At 46.6% G+C, this 14,006-nt stretch overlaps 1 long non-coding RNA gene across 1 annotated transcript; it reads right to left on the bottom strand.

Moving 5' to 3' along the window:
* Positions 1–2,891: 2,891 nt before the first annotated feature.
* LOC109288144 lies at positions 2,892–13,769 on the bottom strand. Its single transcript, XR_002095073.1, has 3 exons — positions 13,519–13,769; positions 7,667–7,759; positions 2,892–3,941 (listed from the first exon to the last, which is right to left on the bottom strand). It is a non-coding gene; the product is annotated as an uncharacterized LOC109288144 (long non-coding RNA).
* Between the last annotated feature and the right edge of the window lie 237 nt (positions 13,770–14,006).

Raw genomic sequence — 14,006 nt, 5'->3', positions numbered from 1 at the left:
GTATCCAAAGGGGGATCAGAAGGCATTGGGGGAGTCACTGTTCCCCCGAGCACAGCCAGGAGTGACCAGGAACAAGGGTCACAAGCTAGCAGAGGGTAGATTTAGGTTAGACATCAGAAGATGCTATTTCACGGTCAGGGCGGCTAGAGTCTGGAACCAACTTCCAAGGGAGGTGGTGCAGGCTTCTACCCTGGGGGTTTTTAAGAAGAGGTTAGATGAACACCTTGCTGGGGTCGTTTGACCCCAGTACTCTTTCCTGCCATGGTGGGGGGTTGGACTAGATGATCTTCTCAGGTCCCTTCTGACCCTAGAAACTATGAAACTATGAAAATTAAGTTGAGAGAGATAATTAGCAGTGTTAGTCTGAAATCAGGCAGAAGGTAGAGTAGAGATGCACCTTATAGACTGATTCAATCATGCATAAGCTTTTGAGAACAACAGCTCACTTTATCAGATGCTGTATCTAAAGCTTATGCATCTCTGATTCAGTTAGTCTATAAGGTACATATCTACCTTGTCTTCTATATAAAATTAAGTTATTACTACTACTTTGAAGTTATATAAACCATAGGGCAAATATTTATAATTTTATACAAGAAAATATCATTGAAATATTTGTGAAAGCTTCTACCTGCATAAAAAACATTTTCCAAGTTGCCAGATGTATAACGCTGGTGACGCCTGTAGAACCTATTGCTGCTGTTCCCAAAACAAATACCCCCCCCCCCACATACAAACAAAGATTAAGGCTGCTAGGCGGCAGAACTGTTCTTACCTATCATGTAATCTACAAAAATCAAACATTTCAAATTGAGCAAATGCCCAGGCAATATATAAAATCTCAATCTGCCTGCATAATTTCATAAATATGTTGGCCTAGACCAATTGTACATCTCACATAGAAGTGGTACTCGGCTGGTTCTATCGCATTCTTTTCTAGGGCCCATGAAGACACCTCACTGTAAGCTTGAATTTCTTCCTCAGAAGTAACGGAAACTGAGCAGAGGAGGAATGACAAGGTGAGGATGAACATACATGTGCTTCCTCTAGCCCAGTTGACTGGGAAATTATATATAGAATTGAAAAGTACAAAAGTACACTTCACCTGTTAAGGAAGATGTAGCTTATTGTTCTCATCAAGTTAAAGGCACAATCATTTTACAACTTAATTTGTGACCCTTTATACACTGAGTAGCATTTAACTTATGCAAGTAGCGCCATTTATGTCAGCATGACCAAAGGTAGTAGAAACAGGCCTTCATTACTGGCCTGTCAATAACTGTATTATTTTCAGTTAATATATTTGTGTTTTCTTGATTGCAGCATGTGGTGCTTATGGAGAGAACAGTAAACAAACTGAAAACTCACGCAGTAGGCAAGATATATTTAGATAAAATTATCAAGTTACATATCCATACAACTAAATGTGTAAATCAAGCCTTAGAAACAGGTATAAAAATTGCTGCCCTTGAAGAGACTGGATTTTATGCGTAGTAAATACCTGCTATGGCTAGATTGTTGTCAATATCTGAGCTACCTAATTTAAAACTAACTCGGATATGTTTGCCCTACATTGTGTTGGCTGTCAACATTTCTAATGTTAATAAACCTGGCACAAAGAGAGAGGGTGTCTCATGGAGCAACTGTCTTCCAACCTCATTTTCAGTTCCCCAGCATTTGATTTTCAAAACCTTTAATTCAGAAGATCACTAAGAAAAGCTTCATGGACCATGTTTGAGAACTACTCACATAAGTAGAAAGGCCTAGCTAAGAGAGAACCCCTTCATCTTATAGAACTGAAATTGCAAAGATTTACTCAAGAAGAAAATTGTAGAATACTTTTTAAAAACAAACAACAAAACATGAGAAGGCCTTTTTAATCTTGCATTGCTGCTGTTGCACTCAACACTTATAACAAATATCTTAGGATCAGCTCTGGATGACAGATGGTGCCTGGAAATTTATTTTACTCGCTTATTCACAGTTTCATTAATCTAAGATTAGCAAAAGAAATGTTTTGTAGAATAAAGTATTGTGGAAGAAATGAAGATGAACTCTTAGAATAGTTTGAAGTAAGATTAATGTTCATCATGGTTGTACTTTGCCATTTTACTTCTACAGTTTTTAGTTATTGGTCTATGCCAACCATGAGGTGGGTCCACTAACCTCTCACTTAAACTTGTTTAAACATTACTTTGAACCATCTAATGAATAAGGCAGTTAACCCCCCACCCCAAATTCCTTATGTGGAAGACATAAGGGGGTTGATATAGAACTGAGAAGGAATAGTATACAAGGATATCACACTTACCCAAATTCAAGACAACTTAAAATTAAAGATGACCCTCTCAATGATTAGATTCTACACATAGAAAATTCATATATTTGTTTTAATTCTCCATGTATAGACTCTAATTATTAGAGGGTTGTCTTCAATTTGTCCCCGTCCCCCCTCTGTGACAAGGAAAGCAGCGGCAGGGAAACAAGCAGTAGGGGAGTTGAGCACCCCTTGCATCTGCACCCCCATGCAGTGCCTGTGTCCCCCCATGCTTGCTCCTCCCCTGCTGCCTGCCCACTTCCACTATTCCCTCATCCCTGGTTCACTGTCCTGGGACCTGGCTCCAGTGAGGCACAGAGCACATGTTGGCTCTAGCTCTCGCCTGGCCTGGCAGCATCAACTGTAGTGGTGGCAGCTCCAGCACTAGCCCTGAGTTCAGAGTCAGAACTGGGGCCCAGAGGTATTGCCACTGCTTCCTTGCCAGGTAGTGGATGGAGCCAACATGTGCTTAGAGCCCTGGGTCAGGGTGGAGCAGGACCCAGACCCAGAGCCATGATTTAGTAAAAAGCAATAGCAGGAGTGTGGTGGTGGTGGGGGAGGTAGCATGGAGAAGGGCTGGCAGGGGGAAAGGGTAGGGTGGAAGCTGCTGCTCAAACTCCCAAGACTGGGTTGGGGTTGGGGCTAGGGCCAGAGCTGGAGCTCCATCCACTGCCTATCTTCCTGCCCTCCCAAACTCAAATCCAAGACCCTTGGATGTTGAATGGGGAAAAAGACTCTTGCCTTGGATTTGAGTAGATACAGTATTTCCTTTCTTGTTTTGTCAATAATAGTATATCTCACCATGCTGCTTTGGTATCATGATATCAAGAAAGCTACAATATGAGAATTGTATAAGCTGCCTTTTACTGGTTTTCTGATAAAGGAAATAATTGCACAGGCAAAACTGACTGGGAGAATAACAAGTAATTCAGCAGAATCTGATGAAGAAAACACAAAGGTAGAACTTAGAAAAGGCTTTGAATATCTGATTAGGATAAAACTGCCAACACTTGTATTAAGATGATAGAAATGTCAAGAACTGGCATATGTTCCTTGAAATCTTTTCTTAATGAAGAATATTAAGACACCAGATAAAGGAATAGGTTGATATTTGGACTTGTCTACCTTTTGATGAATTCAAGACAACCGATAAAGCAGCAGTTGAGGAAAACAAGACTTCTGAAGGTAATACAAATATTTTCATGCTTTAATATTCTTTATGTGAAAACAAGGAACATTCAGAGGACCAACTATATAATGAAGAGAAAATGTTAAGAGTGAAAAACACTATTTATTGTTATTAAAAAACTCTGTAAATCTATTACAAATCTCCAGTGAAGGACCTGATTCAAAATAGAAAGAGTTCTAAAAGATTATTGTATACAGAAAATATATACCATTTTTAAAGTGAATGTTGTATTAGTAGGTCTGATCTCCATTTAGCTATTTATACCAGTGTAAAGTGGGTATAAAAGAGGAGTAACGCATTCCTGAATCACTATAATTTTACATTAAGTCTTAACAAATGAGAACAAACACCTAAGTTCAAGACAGTGGAGAACTGGGCATTTTGACTTTACTTTCAGATCCATTTTTTGTTTTTGAGAAGCTGGTGCATAAATTCCTAGAAAAACACAAATTTATTTAATCTGATCCAAAATATATATGTATATACCTTGGTTCTTTAAACTTCTTTTGGTACATAAGCATCACTTTCTACTTAATGTGACCTGAAAGAGGGCTAGACTATATCATCTCCAAAAAGTCTTCAGTTTATGAAACACGATTGTATTAGTAAAGCACTATCTTGAATGAGTTCTGACTGCTAAGAATTTAGAATCAGATCCTATGCTGCCCCAGTCAGGAAGTGCAACACAGAAAGCAGAGCCCAGAAATAAATCCGATTTGACTGTATGCTGCATTCACATCCCTGAGATTGTAAGTTGGTTCAGGGCATAAGGTGATCCCTGTTGTTAGCTCTAGCCAGAAGCATCCCTAAGGGTGGGTGGAGCTCAGGGGTGGGGTGGGTGTATAGGTGGAGGAAGAAAAAATAAAATTGGGCGCACACACACACACGCTTCCCCCCATGGAAAAGCCTGTGGGGGGAAGGGAAAGGGCCACCGGGGGGGAGGGGGGAAGCAGCATTGCCTGGCACTGCACCGTGTCAGCCCTGGCTGCCTCCTGGCCCTGGCAGCACCAGCCCCAGCCCCAGCCAGCTCCTGGCCCCAGCTGCCTCCCCACCCCAGCCCCAGCTGTGTACTGCCTGGGGGGATCCAGAGTCAGGGGCTGGAATGGGGCCAGCCTTGGCTGCATGGCTGGGCTGAAGGGCTTCTTGCCTGCCTCTGCCACTGTTTTGAAAGTGGTGGGCACCATCGTGTGCATTCAGCCGCTGGGCGGGCCAGGCAGCGAGGCACGTGGCGCCATGCTGCAATGCTTTCAAAGGAGTGGTGGTGAGGCGTAGAGGTGTGGAGCAGAGCGCAGCTCACAGCTGCTGCCCACTTGCCTCATGCAAAGATTGGGGGGCCACGTGCTCCCTTGCCCCCTTGGCTGCCCAGAGCTGCAGGTAGGCTCCGATTGTCCCATGACCCAGCCTGGCCAGGGCCTGATTCCCCATGATTGGGGCCTTGGCTGGGCCAGGTCATGGGACAATCAGAGCCCAGCAGCTTGTCCAGGGTTGCGACCTGCGGAAGTCGGAAGGGGAGTGGAACTCCCCCTTCCGCCGCTTGACTCCCTGTGGTGTGCGCAGTGGTGGGAGCTGCCTGCCAATTCCCCTGGATGAGCTGCCAGGCTCTGACTATCCTACAACCTGGTTCATCCAGGGTCCCAGTCACGGTGAACAGGGCCCCAGCTGGGCTGGGTTTTGGGACAATCCCCATTGTGCAGCAGGGAGGGGCAGAAGTGAATGATTTGCCCTTCCCTTACCCCACTCTGTCCTGCATTGTGGGGGTGTCAATCTACCCCGCCTCCTCCCCAAGCCCAGGGTGATAAAGAAGATTAAAAGAAACTTACCTGCCTGTGTGCGGCTTAGCCGGCTGCAGTGCTGGGTGTGAGTGCAGGGTAGCTGAGTGTGGCCTAGGGCTATGCCTGCTGCTGCCCTCCTTTGGTGGGGGGGGTGATCCCCGTTAGCCCCCCCCCACTGCTGGCTGGAGCCAGTAGCACTAGACAGTGGTGACGTGTGGCAGTGGGGCCTGTACAGCACCATCCATGGGGCTCCCCAAAGCACAGGGCCTGGGGCTGTCACTCTGATTCGCCCTCCCTAAAGACAGCTCTGGCTCTAGCTTGTATCAGCCCCCTACATCTATTTAAGGGGCTACACTGTAGTCCATTTAAAAATAAAAAATATAAACTTAGTACTCATCTTCCTTTCCTAATTTCATCCAATTCCTGGACATGGTTTTGTTCAATGTCTTCATCAACGACCTGGAAGATGCTATACAGTGCACCCTCAGCAACTTTGCATATGACACCAAGCTGAGGGGAGTAGTAGATATGCTGGAGGGCATGGGGGATTGGCGCTGCCTTAGTCGGGGGGGTATGTGCCCCCCCAGCGACCAGTCAGTGACCAGGCAGGGGGGGTCCCCCTGAAGCCAATCCTGCCAACCGTGGGGGCATCCCCCACAGCCAATCACTGGCGCTTCTGCCTGCCCCCCCTGCCCATCACCTATGCAGCAAGCGCAGCCAGTCAGGGGGTGCATCAGTGCTCTCACCCCCTAGACAAATTGGAGGATTTGGCCAAAAGGAATCTCATGAGGTTCAGCAAGGACAAGTACAAAATCCTGCACTTATGACAGAACAATTCCATGCACCAGTACAGGCTGGGGGCTAACTAGCTGGGCAGCAGCTGTGCAGAAAAGGACCTGGGGGTTACAGTGGTCAATAAGCTGAATATGAGCTAGCAGTGTGTCCTTGTTCCCAAGAATGCTAATGGCATACTGGGCTACATTGGTAAGTGTGTTGTCAGTAGGTCAAGGGAAGTGATTATTCTGCTCTATTCAGCACTGGTGAGGCCACATTTGGAGTACTGTGTTCAGTTTTGGGCCCCCTATAGAAAGAATATGGAGATATTGGAAAGAGTCCAGGAGAGGGTAACAAAAATGGTGAGGGGGCTAAGGGACATGACTTTTGAGGAAAGATTGAGGGAACTGGGCTTATTTAGTCTAGAGAAGAGGAGACTGAGAGGGGATTTAATAACAGCCTTCAACTATCTGCAGAGGCAGCTCAAATTCTGATTTCTATTTATAGAATCATAGAATCAATGAGTTGGAAGCGACCTAGACAGATCATCTAGTCTGACCCCCTGCCACGGGCAGGAAGGAGCACTGGGGGTGGCAGGGGTCATAAGACCCCAGCCAGGTGCCTATCCAGTCTCCTCTTGAAGATTTCCAGGGAAGATGAGAGCACCACCTCTCTGGGAAGCCTATTCCAGGCTCTGGCCACCCTTACAGTGAAGTAGTTCTTCTTAATATCTAACCTAAAAGGCATTGGAAAGTGGATGGAGCTACACTATTCTCAGTGGTGGCAGATGACAGAACTAGGAGCAATGGTCTCAAGTTGCAGCACGGAAAGTTTATGTTAAATATTAGGAAGAATGTTCTTATTAGGAGGGTAGCAAAACACTGGAACAGGTTATCCAGAGAGGTGGTGGAATCTCCATCCTTGGAGGTTTTCAAGACCTGGCTAGACAAAGCTTTGGCTGGGATGATCTAGTAGGGGTTGGTCCCGCTTTGAGCAGGAGGTTGGATTAGGTGACCTCAAGGTCCCTTCCAACCCTCACTTTTATGATTCTATGATCCTACGGCCTAAAGTAGATATTTTGGGTATGCCTGCCTATCCAAGAGAATGAGGGTGATTGCAGAATACCCTGCTAGCTAAAGCATGTGCCATTGCATCTTCACTGCTGTTGCTGTCCGTGCTAGATAGATTAAGCCAGCATGGGTATGCCAACACATTACAATTGCATTTTTATGTTGCTGGGTAGACATCTTTGCTGTATTAGGCTTTTACTGATGATGTAGCTATTGCACAGCCACTGGGAGCAGTCCCATGAAGTGGATAAGACAGCTTTGATAGTCCATTCAAAGGGCTGACTCACACCTTGTAAGGGGACTTCTAAAACTTAATGCTGAATAGTACAAACAATAAATAAATATATAAAGGTCTTTATGTAGCATACATGAAAAATAGAATATAGGTAATCAGCTACAGCATACTGAAGAGGACTCTGCAGTTGGCTTGCTATGTGACAAGTCTATACAGTTGTTCCCTACTGTTGTTCTGTATTTTCATCCCCATGCTGAAATCTTTGATGACGTGATATCAAGTATAATAAAATTTTTGTGTAAGACTTACTGCAGCAGATAGCAATAGCTTTGGAAATGCAAATAGCACCTTCCTGATCACTTCTGGGTCACTTAGTGGATTCTCCTGCACCAGTTTAGGATTCTGGTTAGAAAGTGAGGTTTTTAACTGTGAGTGGATCTGAGAACACAGAAAGCCAAGCATCAGAAACATTCATATTATAATTTGACACAATTAGTGTAAAGTAACAGCCACTTACTGCCTGATATATGAAAATAGTCCACTTTAAGTAATGAAACTAGTCACATTCAGTAAACTTATTTTTAGTGGAATCACTGAGGTAAACAGCCTTTTATAGGGATGAAAGACCAGAAATCCCGGAGCTCATGAACAGCAAAGTATTCTTTTCTTTCCTTATTAAATTAAGCAGGACTTATCAGTAGGGACTGTGAGAGGAGGGTGAAAAGTACAATACCTTCTGGTCCATTTCTGGTAAGATTTGACTGGGGGCAGGAAAAAAATGGCCCACAGGCCAGATCTGGCCCACCAGATGATTTTCATTTGGTCTGCAGGTGCCCACAAATTAATTGTACCCTAGCCAGCCCACGTTTCACTCCCACTGTCTTGCATCCTGTGTGGGAGGGCCCTGGCCAGCATGCACAACTTCTGGGCGGGGCTGTTGCTACCACTGCTGCAGTTGGGGGGGGACTCTAGCTTCCCTGGACTCTAGCGGCTCCTCATGTCCCTGCTGTAGTGCTCACTCTGGGCAGCAGATAGGGAAGATGCAGCTGGGTGGGAGCATGGACCATGGGGCTGGCACAAGCATGGAGCCCAGGGCCTGTGCCCAGCGCAGTGGTGGGAATGCTGAGCTCGGGTGGAAAGGGTGTGGGTGTGTGTAGGGTTTCTGGGGTGTGAGAGAGGGTGGAGGGATGTGGGGACCCCTCACACACCCCCTCTATTGTGCACAGCTCCTCATGCTGGTGGTGGTGGCAGCAGGGGCCAGTCCCTCGGGATGCTCATGGTCCATGTTGGTGCAGCTGCTGGGCTGTGCACAGCTCCAGCCAGTTCTGGGAGCTGTATGTGGCTGCAAGGAGCAGAGCCAGGCTGACCCACTGCTACTGCACAAGGCTCATGTGCAGCTCCTGGGACTTGCGTGCCACTAGCAGGGAAGCCCTGTGCAATAGAGATGGTGGCCTGGGCCCACTCCCTGCTATCATGTGCAGCTCACGGGACTCTGTCAGGAAGGTACTTCTGGCTGAGTCCCATGAACTGCACGTGGTGGCAGGGAGTGGGGAAGGCAGCTAGCTTCATTGCATGAGGCTTCTGCCCGGTGGAATGGGAATCCCAGGGGCTGCATGTGAGGCTTGTATGATAGAGATGGGCTGGCCTGGCTCCACTTCTTGCAACCACGTACAGCTCTCGGAACTGGCTGCAGCTGTGCACCGCCTGGCGGGTGTACCTGCACAAGCCAGGAGTGCACTAAGGGCCTGCTGCTGCTGCCACTGCCCGTGGTGGGGTCTGTGCACCACACCTCCCCACTCTCCCTCATATCCCACAAACCCCACACACAGCCACATCCTCCCTCACACTCACACCAATATACCTTACATCTCCCCACAGCCACACCCCCTCACAAATCCCTCCACACATCCACCCACATACACACAAACCCACCCCCCAACCACACCCCCCACACAATAATAGTCAGACTTTATTTTTGATCAATTATGCATAATTACAGAAATGCACATACATCTGGATATTTTTAAATAAAATTAAATTGCATTATAGTAGATGTTTGACTTTTAGTACATGATTTGATTTTTCTCCAGTTCCAAGATGGCACCCCTCTGCAAAAGGAGTACTTCCAGGGGCAAGGGGAGGGACTTCCGGTAGCAAATGCCCATGGTTAGAGGGTGGGTTAGAGGATGGCAACTGGGGGTCAGGGCATCTGTCAAGGAGTAAGGCTATTGTTGCAGCCCTCAATAGCTCACCAAAATTCATTAAGTGGCCTTCCAGCTGAAATAATCACTCACCCCTGGATTAGACTACAGTAAAACATATTAATTCTTACAGTCCATGAAGGATGCACAGTCCCAATATCTAATGTATTTGCATATTTTTTACAAAGTCTGCTAAAGTAAATAATATTGACATCATTTTATTGTTTCAAGGCACTGAATTTATAGGCAGGACTTCAGTTTGTGATTTCCTGTACAGGATTTAAATAAATTTTCCAAAACCTTGATCTGTTTGTTGGTTTGCCAAGGACAAAAACAGCCACTTGTAGCCTTTCTCTTAGGGAACTGTTCTGATTGGCTCCTTGCAGACATTAAAAACAAACTCCACCCCCCACACTTTACCTGAAGAATTAGTGTGTAACTTCAACCATGCTCTGCAGCGTTGGTAAAGATCAGGTGCTTCAGTGGGGCTTTTTGGCACTTTTAGCTAACGCTGATTCAATCAGCTATTAGATAAAAGTGCCAAAAAAGCCCCACTAAATTGTCTGATCTTTACAGACAGCGGGCGAGCCAAGTTGAAGTAACGCACTGCCTTTTCTGGGCGTGTGCAGGGCTTGGCATGAGCGCATGCCAAGTCTGAAGTAAAGCACCATTTTCTGTCATGTCTGCATGCACCCATTTTGACTAAGTTATTCCGTGTCTTGCAGGATGTTAAAACTGTTCAAACATATCTTCAGGAATCAGGAACTCTACATCATAAGATAAATCTCACAGTGTCCTAATGCTGTGTGAAAGGTACCAAAAGCTTTTTTATTGACTGATACACCTCTGTTACAGGTACAACCCGAAAATCATCTGAGGGAATTCAGGAAAGGCCATAAGTGCAGGCCTAGGCAAGTTTGTAAATCCAATCAAGCAGGGAGCGTGATTGAGATTTATAAAGGTAGTAAACATGTTAAAACATCCTCAAAACAATGTCCTACGCCAGTACTTCGGTACACTGGAGGAACATTTAAAATGGTAATAAGAAGTTTGGGGTACTGCCAATACTTTTCTTTTATGTCTGTACTGGGCCTCCCAAAAGGTTGTGGCCTCTAGCACTATTGCATCACAAAAACCAGTAACTTAAACTCTAATTTTTGAAGTATTTCTCATATAGGTTGCCTGATCTTGAAAACTGTTTCAAGTTGCAGCGATGGCAACTCTCCAGGTGTTCTAAACTTGAAATTGTTTGTTTTCAAATAAATTCATTCTTTAAGAGTGACAGCCTATGTTTCTTCCTCTTTCCATTCCTGTTTTATTTAACTAATTCCTTACGCAGGTGCTTTGTATCCTTTGCTGCCTTTTTCCTAAGCCTGACAAAGTTTTTTCCTTCTTTTGGAAATCCACAAAGCAGACACAGTAATTTCTTTCTCTGCTAGTTTCTTTCCCTGTCCCTCCCAAGGCAATGGATTTATAAATCAGTAAAGCCAATGTACAGACATATCAGATAACAAGAGACCCTGCCTCTCTCCATTTGTCCCAGAAAGGAGAACAAAAGCCCACTGCAAACAAACCAAACCAAATATTAGCGATCTTTGTATGATTCATAGTAAGAACAGTTTTGTTGGTTTGTTTAGAGGCAACCAATTTATGGATTAGCACTGTAATGTACCTCAAAAGCATCACAATTATATTGGGAAAGCTCATTTGAAACTATTTAAAGCTTTCTTTTTACTTTAAATGACATCTTTAATAAAAATGGGAGCATTCATTTTATTGCTCAGAGGGATCAATCTGTTTTCATGCAATTTGAACAGATGAAAAAAGTTGAAAAATAAATTAAAAGCAACTAAAAGAAAATGATTAATTTGACAATTAAATAAATGCATTATACACAACTGGATAATTGAGTGATTTGGTAAGTTAGTGCATAAATGTTGTTAGACCTGAAAAAGGGGCCAAAAACTTGTCTATAACCCTTCCAGTTATACAGTTGATCCAGTAAAAGATATCACCCCCAAAACCTTGTCTCTTAAACAAAAAGACATTATCAACATCTGTAGGTGAAACTTGTTTGGTCCTAAACCCTCCAGGCTGTAACTCAACCAAGTAGAATCAACGAAACTGCTGGGGTCCATTATTTCTCAAGAATCAACGTGGATCTGAACATTTTTCTCATAGTAAACCCCTGAGCTAAGTACAGACAGTCAAAAAAGCCCGAGGCAGAATTGAATTAATCTAGGCAGCTTCCTCCAAGCTGCGCTGGCTGAACCAATAACCAGCTGAACTGACATTCAGTTTTCAGTTGGGAAAGGCAGGGGTGGCCTGCACTGACCCAGGACAGTAGGCAGGGGGTGCTAGAGCACATCTCCTAGCCTGCCGGCCATTGCCAGCCCAACCAAGTGTTCCCAACCGCTGCTGCCCCTCACAGGGGGTTAAGGGGCCCCCTGTCTGGGTGCTGGCCCACCTTGGGGGAGCCTCCCCCTCAGGTGGTTTCCCCCAGCCTGCATTCCCCAAAGACAGGCAGCCCTAGGGAGCTGAGGGGAAGTCTTCCCTTCCCAACCCCCAGAGCTGCTTGCCTTGGCTGCTGCAAGTCTCAGGGGAAGCCCAGTGCAGCTTCAGGGCGGGGTGGGAAATTCTTCCACTCCCCTGCAACTAGTTTTGCTTCAGACTCACAGCAGCTGAAACAAAACCAGCTGCAGGGCAGCAGGAGAATTTCCCTCCACCCTCTGAGACTCTCAGAGGCTAAGCAAGCAGTTCTGGGGTTCAGGAGGAGAATTCCCCTCAGCTCCCTGGGGCTGCCCAGGGCTGTGATGAGGGGAAGCCCCCTCCAAGGCAGGGGCTCCTTGGTGCCCCTATGCTGGGCTGCACCAGCAGGCACTCAGCCAGGAGGACTCTTCTCCCTCCCTCTTGTGGCAGTTGTTGAAGCAATCAGCACCTGGGAAGGTGGAGGGCTGCCCAGGATTGAAAAGCCCCCACCACAGGTGCTTTCCCTCCCCCCATGCGCTGTGCAGATCCTGGCTAGGGGGCATCTGGTGATCTGTTTCCTTGTACCTCCCACACCACCCCCGGCCCTTCCTATGGCCAAGGAGCAGAGGGGCAAGGCAGTTCCTGCTCCACTGGAGCAGACAACATAGCCCGAGGCTGCAAAGCATCCTGTGAGTTAACTTGAACCAGGAAGGGATCTTGGGACAGAAGTTCCATAAACTGGTTTGCCCTAAGTCAGTTAAGTCTGATAGATACTACATCCAACCAGATTTATTTTAAACCGGTTTTGGCCATTTTGAAGCTGGTTTATGTGGACTGAACTTCTGTTCTGTTACACGTTTAAACCAGTTTCTGATCACTGAAACCTTCTTATGCGTAGCCTCTGTCCCGAGACATGTATCACACACTAGGATATGTTAATTTCCACAAAGCAGTTCACAGAATAAAGTCTGCAGGGACAAGTCCTGATCTTCCAGTGAAAGGACTGACAAGCTGTAGGGCTGTTGGTTGTAGCCATGTTGGTCTAAGGAGGCAGAGGTTTTTTAGATAAAATCTGATATATTTTATTAGGCTAAATACTTGGAAAAATTGTTCTTTGCAAGCTTTGGGGCACAAACACCCTTCTCCAAAGAAAGGCATCAAGAGGTACAAAATTATTCTTCCTATTTCACAAAGTGCCAGCACATCACATACTTTAGTGTAGGTATATGCCTGGTCAGATTTTAAATATGTGCATCTAAATCAACATTCAAAAGTCAGATTCTAAATAGACAGAAGGTGCTCGTGTGGACGTTGTATCAAGTGCATAAAACAACCAGGGAAAGGGAAAAGCCCAAGATTCACCGTGCTGCTCCTTTTTCACGGGCACTAGGTTCACAACACCCTGGCATTAGAGAGGGTGCATATTACACCAACATTTTGTTATGCGGAGAAACGGCGGGTAACCCTTATTTTGGGAACGGCAGAACTGACCAGCTTTCCTTCTGGGCTCCCCTTTTGCCCCAGCGCCCCTTGCCAGACTGGCAGAGCCAGGGCACGAGGCACTGCCAGCCCAGAGATGCTGAGCGCCGCCCTGATGGCGCGAGCAATGTCCGCTGTGCCCTAGGCGCGGGGCTGCAGCTCGGCAGCTGACGCAGGCTCCCGGTCTCCGGGGGCGAGAGGGGCACCCCTGCACCCCTGGCGCTGACTCGCCGAGGCGGAGACCGCATCCCTCCCTGGCGTGGGGGCAGCGGCACAGGCCGAGGGGAACAGGTACCCCAAGACCCCCTCGCCCCGCGCTACCGGCACAGGAGGTACCAACAACATGGCGGCTGGCGCACTCCCCGCCCCGCCCCCTTTTCCCAGGCAACGGCGTGGGGGGCACGTGCGTGCGTCACTGCGTCACAGCGGCGGCGCGCGAGACCGCGCCCCGGCTCGTGGCGAGGGGCAGGGCGGCAGCGGCACCTCCCCGGGGCGGGGCG

This window comes from Gavialis gangeticus, unplaced genomic scaffold (genome assembly GCF_001723915.1).
Source record: "Gavialis gangeticus isolate Ggan-Ray unplaced genomic scaffold, GavGan_comp1, whole genome shotgun sequence".
Classification (NCBI taxonomy): domain Eukaryota; kingdom Metazoa; phylum Chordata; order Crocodylia; family Gavialidae; genus Gavialis; species Gavialis gangeticus.
This window is presented reverse-complemented; position numbering and strand designations above follow the sequence as displayed.